The following is an 8,718-nucleotide window of genomic DNA, read 5'->3' on the forward strand; positions in this document are numbered from 1 at the left end:
CCTCCCCAGTGCTGGGATTGCAGGCTTACTCCACCACACCCAGCTAAAAGAGAACATTCTTTATAGAGTGAAGGGGGGGGTGAAGTCACACTAAGGAGCTGATCAGTGAATTGGCCTCTTTGAGTAAGTATTGGTAAATGAACAGATGAGAGGGACACCCTCCAAAAGCCATCTGGGAGAGGAGCAGGCTCATTGCAGATTGCTGGTGGCCCTGTTGGATTTGGTTTCTTGGAAGAGTTTCTACATGTGCCTGCAGACTGGCGCTGTTGTGCATTATTGCTGTTGAGTTGCATCAGTTGCTGAATTTGTGAGTGTTGTATCCCCTGAAAGAGCTGTTACAGGGAATTTACAGCCCAAAGAGCCTGCAGTAGATTCCACAGGGGCCACTAGAGCCTGCACACAAAGATCGTCTAGTTATAAGGAGTCGAGGCTGCCTTATTCCGTGGGATCCAGATTGAGAGTGTCAGGACTTGAAGTCTTCAGCTAGTGGCTTCTAAGCTATTGAAGTAGGGAGAGGTCTCAGTCTAGGGGATTAGTCCCGGGTCCCATGGGCTCACCTACTTCAGGTGAGAGATGTGATAACTTCTAGGAGTATAATTACAATCTTTATAATCAGCATCCATTCCACTGGACACTTTTTTTCATTTATTTTAGAATCATCATCATTTCGCTGATTAATATAATGATCAAAACATATAGTAAGTGCTTTAATGAAAAGTGTTGAATATCGTAAGAGACACATTGCCATTAATCCTCCTTGAAATACCCCCCCTTGCTTTGAACACATTTATTCCATTGTTCTTGCCGCTTTCTGAAGCAGTTGTGAAAGTCTTCTTTCCTGAGTGTCTTTACACCGTATGATCAAAAGTACAGCTCATGCTGCTGCCGAGTGCCATCCAACAGAAAGCAGGCTTGTAAAAACATCGTGGCGTGTTCTCATCCACCGTGTTCACTGGATCTGGCAACACGAAACTTCTGGCTCGTTCTCAAAATCAAGATGAGTCTGAAAGGGAAACATTCGAACGGATCCGGGACATCAAAGCAGCAATGACAGTTCAAGTAAAGACGGAACCGAGGGCTTCCAGAACTGCTTCACCGAGTGACACGAACAATGGGGTAAACATGTTCAAAGCAAGGATGAGACCATCATGTGCTTCAAAGATATACTAATAAGGAATAAAAAACAACTATGAATAAGCCAAAACAAGAATAAAAAGATTCATCGTATGTTTTGATCACATCTCATGTATCCACGTTTGTCTTCCTCAAAGAGAAATCTTGCCTTTTTGATCTCTTCTTTTTCTAGCGTTTATTTATTTCTACTGTCAAAATTTCCCTTCCTTGTTTGAGAATTCAGTTTGTCAGTAGGGCAGGAACTCAATATGTACTCTGACATGTTCACACCAAGACGCTTACTTTCTGATCATGGGGACAAGAGTATATTTATTTCACTGTTTCTGTGAAAACCCAGCACAAATTTTCTGTGTGTCTTCATAACCTGGGAGTGGAAGGGTGAGGAGTTCCCCATATAATTTCTTCCATTCATCATCTTCTCAAATATACCTTTTTGTCTATCTTTGTCAAAATTCCCAAAGAAATTTTTTTCCTCCCAGAAAAAGTTTGCAAAACTTTTTGGTAAACAAAACTTCTTTCTGGATGAACAGCTAGATGAAGTTTCCCCGTTGATGGGTCAGTAAAGCCATCCTGACCTCTCTCATTTTAATGTAAGAGCTTAAAAGTCATGATTTATTTCATCTGCAGACAAACCTAGACTTTGGAAATTCTTCTATCTCAATCCTGCAATCTAATCTCTATTTTGCCTTCATTTTGAAGGATAGTTTTTCTCAGGATAGAGTACTGTGTTGATTTATTTTGTTTCCTACAGCCATTCAAAAATGTTATTTTAGTCTTTCTGTTAAGAAGTTAGAAGTCAAGGGCTGTGGATTTAGCTCAGTGGTTCTGCCATCTGCCTTGGAAGTGCAATGTTCTGAGTTCAATCTCTGGTACCAAAACAAAACAAAACAAAACAAAAGAAGTTAGAAGTCATTTCTGCCATTGTTTTCCTGAATGTAGTAAATCTCTTTTTTCCTCCCTGGCTGTGTTTAAAATTTCCTTCTTCATTTATTTGAATGTGATGTGATTTTATTTGGTTTTCTTTCTTTTAAAAGTCTATTCTGTTTGTAGCTTATTAAATTTCTTGGGTCAAAGGGTTGTCTTTCATCAGATTTGCAAAATGTTGGCATTTCTTTATACATGTTTTCTGTTTATGTTTCTTTTGTTTCTTTCTAAAAGTTTAATTCAAAATATATTAAGTCCAAGTTTGTCGCAAGTGTCACCAAGGTTCTGTCAATTTTTCTCTTTATGGTTTAGTTTGGGTGTTTTTATTGTCCTGTCTTATGTTTACTATTTTTCTCCTTCAATACACTTTATGATGTTAAACCTTTCTGGTGAACTTTTACATTTCTCATATGGTGCTTTTCAACGTTAGAATTTTATTTTGATTGTTTACAGAATTTTCATTTATTTGCTGAGAGTTCCCAGGTGTTACTTATGCCCATATTTTCATTTAAAACTGAATACATAATAGCTACTTAAAAGTCTTTGTTTTTCAAATCCAATAACTCTGACGTTGTTGAGTGTGTTTCTATTTTTTCCCACTCCCAGGTATCTGCCACATTTTTTTTCTTATTTTTTTCCATATCTAGTAATTTTTAATCATGTGCTGGATATTTTGGAAGGTATGTTTTTGACAGAGCTGAACTTTGTTGTATTCTTTTAAAGTACTGAGTTTTCTTTTTTCCTGGCTTATTTGATCTTGCCAAGCCTTGTTTTTAGGGCTCGTTGGGATGGGTGTAATGTAGTGTAATGTAGCATACTCTTAAACATGGCCTTGCTGGAGCTTCAACACGATGCCCAAGGTTACAATGACAGGGTTGTCCTCTGACTGGTGGTAATTCCATGTTATTCCTCTGTTATCTCTTATCCCTTAGGCTCCTGTAGCCGTTTAATGCTATGCCTCTGTGCGTGTACAGCTTAGCATTCATCTGAAGAGACCTGCACGAAGAGCTCAGCAGTTTCTCTGTATAGCACCTTTCTTTCCTATACCCTTTCCCACAAATTCTAACTCCTCAACAGTCCTCAAACATAACGCACGTTTCCTTCACCTTGCAAAACTTCCACTATCTCTTTGGGTTGCACTTTGCCAGGCCAGTATTTGGAAATTCCATAGTCAGAAAACAGGTAACTGTGGGACTCATCTCGTACTTTTATCTGCTCTCAAAGATCTCAGTACTTTATTGTTCTTTGTCCAGTGACAAAATCTTTTGCTGCATACACACTGTCTGGTTTTATGGTTGTTATAACCTGAAGGTAAGACCTTTAGCCATACTCTGTCATGGCTAGAAATAGAAGTCTCAATATCTACTTTATCTTTGTTTTCTCAGAGATTAGGGTAGTGCCTAGAACTAGGCGCCTGAGGTTACCTGAATGAGCACACAATCATTTTATCATATGACCTGGCCTTGGGAACATGGCAGAACAAAATTTAAACCTCAGTGTATTGGTCTGGATTCTTCTGTGCTGTGCAGTGTTAAGTGGGACTTCTTTTTCTTCTCTTGTGGTTCTAAATGAGGGCTCACGGTTTATCCAATATATTCTTGTTGAAAGAAAGCTTAAGTTCCCCATAAATGACTTTTTCTTCCTTCCTTTTTAAAAGTGACACCCACACTTGTGTTGAAACCACATTTAACCTTTTGGGATTCACTTTGAAGGACCATAGGGGAAACACAGGGAAATGTCCAGGATTTTTCAGTACTATCTGCTAAATTTCCTTCTTTATTTGACAAAGCCACAGAACACTATTTAGAGGATCTAAGTGATGAACTCAGGAGTTGCTTTCCTGTTTTCTTGAATAATCACAATGATTAACCTGTTCCTTTAGGGGCAATATTTTTTTTAGCATATATTCTCTTCGCTTGCTGCTGAAATATTGATTTTTATTTTTAATTTTTGGTACCGGGAATCAAACTCAGGACCTTACACTTGCCAGGAAGGTGCGGCACCACTGAACTATATCCTCTGCTCCCATTATTGATTTTTATTTACCTCATCTTCTGGGAGTGGCTGCTATGGGCAATGGGGTTGAAAGAATGTGTCATGATCAGAAATGTGAACTAGAAGGCCTCTGAAAAGCTGAGCTCTGCGGCTTATGAGATGTACAGCACTGGATAGTTTTCATAAGCTCTCTGAGCCTCAGTTTCTTTATGTGTAAAATAGGAATAATAATGCCTACTTTTTGATAAGGTTAAGTTCATGATCAAATTCATGACACATGTGGTGCTGTACGTGAGGGGCTCAGTAGTGTGACTGTTCCTTTCTTTCTTTCCCCTATCTTTCATAGCATGCTCTCTGTCATTCATAAGGAAAGCCCAGGGCGGAGGGGAAAAAATATTTAGTAATGGTAGTCAATGGCATTGTTTTTGCAACCAGTGCATCTTGGCTTCACAGCTCATGACCTTTGGGACTACGGAAGAGTCACACCACCTCAAGCCTCAGTTTATTCAGCTATAAAATGGAAGTCATAATTCTTGATTGATAACATCATTCGGAGCTTGAATAACAGTTGAGTACATTAAATGTAGGCACCTAGGCTTATTTTATGACAGGTTCTCAGGGCTGCTCCCTTCCCATTAGCTCTGGTTCAATGCTCTGGGACCAGCCATGTGATGAGTCTCAGTTCCTTCCATTCTGAGTTCATTCTGCTCCATTCCCCTCCTCCTTGCTAATGGGAGAAAGGATATGCCCTGGCAATCTTCCTTTTGACGTGAGATCGTGTTTCCCAGAGCAAGGGCAAAAACCAGGAAAGCTCCCTAGCACACAGCTGGGGATCATTCTAGAAAACCAGCAGGGAGCACCAAGGTGGCTATCCGGTCTCCCTGAAGCAGCTGCAAGAGACACATTTCCCGTCCAAGAGAACAAAGCAGCACAGTACGGCCTCATGATCTGGTTCCTGTCAGGCAGGTCAGCAGAATCCAAGGCATGATTGTTTGCTTTGGCCCAGGGACAGCTGGCAGTGGGCTAGTGCTCAGCCACTGTGGTCTTTGCCCCATAGGTCCTAGTAATTAGCAGTGCCCACAGAGTGAGTCACGCCATCAGCCAGTGATTGTACTGTGAAGTCACAAATCCAAATGTTAACTAAACAAAATGTACTCTGAAGAATGGATTGGCAGAGGCTTGTTCTGGTATGCAGTCTTTTTAGTTTTCTATCTTCACACCCTATTTGTTTCCTTTATAACTTACTATTTAGCACTTCCTTTATTGTCTCCCATCTTACTTTTTTTTTTTCATCACTGAGACATATTACCTGATACCCACAACTCTAAGGATGGAAGGTTTATCTTGGCTCACAGTTTTTAGACGTTTCAGTCCATAGTCAGCTGGCTCCAAGGCTGGGCATCATGGCAGAGGAGAATTGCTCATGGGATGGCAGGAAGCAGAGAAAAAGATCAAGGGAGGGAGGGGAACATAAACTCTTCCAGGCAAAGCCCCCAGTGACCCATCTCCTCCAACTATATGTAATCTCCCAACATCACATTCAACTACAAACTCATCAGTGGATTGATCCCCTGAGGATTATCATGCACCAGTGATCCAGTCACATCCTGAAAGCCCACCTACGAACACATGAGGCTTTAGAGAGACATCTGGACATAAACCATAACAGTTCTCGATCCAACTTCAACCCAATAGCACAGCATGGTAAAGGGCCTAGTAACCCTATCTCTTTCATCCCTGGCACCTGGCGGTGATTGACACACTGAGAATATTTCTTGAGTGAATGAATGAATGAACAATCAAGTCCTCAAACTATCATTTAGCATTTTATTATAATTTTATATTATCCATTACTTGGTGTTGCTTCCTTACATACAGAGGAGAAGAAATTCAGAGAACAGAATTTCTAGGCCATTTCCCGATAGACTGACAGCTGCTTTTTATTGAGCATGGTCCTTGCCAGGATCAAGATCATGCACCTCCAGGGGGTGTATCTCCCTTCATCCTCTCAAGGGCACCATGAAGCATGTGCTTTAATGTCGCCATTTTGCAGATGAGGAAAGTGAGGCTCAGAGAGACTAAGTCAGCTGCCTGAGGTCTCATACCTGGAACACGGCAGAACAGAGAACATAATGCTGATATGTCCAGCTTCAGGACCTTTGCCATTTCCCTCAGATTCCAGTGCCTTGAAACTATGGCACTTGACTGCAGCAACACATTGGAGCTAGCTGTTTTTGCTATTGTTGTTTTGTTTTGTTTTTACCATTGCCCGTGTTCTACCACTGTAGATTTGGATTTAATTCATGTAATTAGTCTAGGAGTTTTCACTCTCTCCCTACCCCCTACTCTCACAGTGTGCAGCCCATATGAAGAGCTGTAGCTCTGAAAGGCAAAGAGATGAATGTGGAGCCAGGCAAGCACCTCTCTTTGATGGGACTTGCAGGCAGAGCTCCCTGAAAAAGGACTGGATGAGAGGGTATCATGGCTGCAAGGGACAAATGCACAGCCTGAGAGAAGAGGGCTCTGTGTGAAATATCCCCTTACAAGGGAAGGTGTGGTTGACTCATCTGGAGTATGAGGACAATGATAATTCTGGCACAGTGTAGCTGGAACTCCAGACTTTTTGGGCTGGAAGTGAATTTGGAGTTTGTCACTGAGGCCCAAAGACATTAGCTGTCTTGTCCAATGCTGCACAATAAAGATGTAGGCAAAACTGAGAAGCAGAACAAGACAGTGGATAAGGGAGGGACTAAGGACAATACTGACTGATGGCTCCAAATCTTTCTGGGGATGTGGTCTTTAACAACATAGTCAGAGGGGCCTGGTGGGAAGGGTAGGGGATGAGGAGTGCTGTCAGTGTGGAACAGCATAGGGGTTAGATGAAATTTACATCTGGGCTCTAGTTACCTTTCTCTTTCCTACACCAGAGAGGTGAAAAGTCCCCACGTGCTTGTTGGAGAGCTTTGCAAGTGTAAGGTACATGGGGGATTTTGCTTTCTCTTGGAGAAACCCCACGTCTCTTCCCACATACTTAAAAGAGGAAGCTGCTTTGAAACTCAAGTATTATAGATCTTTTTCTGATCAGAGAAGAAAACTGAGCCCATACACATATTTTCCCAAAGACTTCCCAGTTTAAAAGCTGGCAAATGTGGGCTTAAAGCATGAATCTTCTGACTCTTGACCCACTGTATCTCCTAAAATTTGATCATGACATGCGATTATTATTATTGACTTATTGTGATGATGCATGAGAGGGTGGGTAGAAGCGAAATAAATAGGAATGGTAGTCAAAATGTCTAACAACTAAATATCAGGTCTATGGAATCAGAACATAGACCACCGGCGTCCTGACCGGATATCAGTTGGACTTTAATTTCACACTAGACATTCTTTGTGGATAACTGCGTCGACATTAGGAGAGACAGTGAGATTGTTTCATCTCTTTGCTCCGTAGTTCCTAGGGATGGAGCTTACTTCTGAGAATTGATAAAAACTTTGTTTGTTTTATGACCCTAGATTAGACTTCTATCGATATTTTTCATCTGGAAAGCTGACATAATGATTCTGAAAGACGTATGGTTTTAAATAAATTTAGGGCAAACGATTCATTTCTTACTAAGTAAAGGGTATTTTGTTCTTCTCACTCCCAGGTGTGGGTACGAGCCAATGTGAACAGTGAATTTTAGAAAGCCCATCAATATATTCTCAGTGGGAAGGCAAAATTTTGAGGCTGATATTTTAGAGGCAAATCTTTCTCTATTTCCTGTAATGTTTTAGAGGAAAGCCTCACTCCTTTTCTGATTCCATCTACAGCTATTAGGTTCAAACAAATGAAATTTCTACAATGCCATGATTTTGATCCTTAGATGTGAAAATTTAAGATGACTCAAACTAATATTGACAGAACACCACTACCCCAGCTCCAGCTCTCCACAGTGGAAAGAAACGGGTGCGCTGAACACCTCTGATATCCGCTGATAGCTTTTTTAAACAAGGCAGCGGATCCAGTGTCTGAGACACACCTGGACCCAATTCTGGTTCCATAAAGGACTTGAGCACTCACTTTAGCTTTTTGTTCTCTTTTTCAGGGCTGTTCACTATGAGGTTAAGCCACTGAAATATATATATAGTCTCCTAATTCATATAGGGAGCCCAGGAAATTATCTCCTGCTCTGTCTTCCCATCATCTGACCAAAGTGGCATAATCTGTGGTGTTTCACAATCAACTTTTAAAAAACAGATTTATTATAGCCTGTGAAAATCAGTTGCATTCAGGAATATAGAGTACTAGATGTGCTTTTAAAATACCAAGCGGTTTCCCTTAGGTCCTAAAAGAAAAAATGAAGAGATTAACAGAAAGAATTGACTTTATTGCCAAAATCTGTTAGCCTTCAGCGCCAGTTTATTAAGTTACATCTATGAAATACATTAACATGTAAAACCCTTCATTTACAGAGATTGGAATTCATACAGTAGTGCCCAAAGACATGGGACGTGTACCCATTAATTACATACCTGACAACATACAATATGCATTTTACCTTGGGGTTGTGGCGTTTTAACATAAAACAAAATCAATAAAAGCACATGGGGCTTATCACTAAAATCACATAAACACCTTCATTTGTTCAATTTATATACCCCTGAAACAAAGAGGGGGAATAT

The sequence above is a fragment of the Fukomys damarensis genome, unplaced genomic scaffold, assembly GCF_012274545.1.
Source record: "Fukomys damarensis isolate Sample0158 unplaced genomic scaffold, DMR_v1.0_HiC HiC_scaffold_36, whole genome shotgun sequence".
NCBI lineage: Eukaryota > Metazoa > Chordata > Mammalia > Rodentia > Bathyergidae > Fukomys > Fukomys damarensis.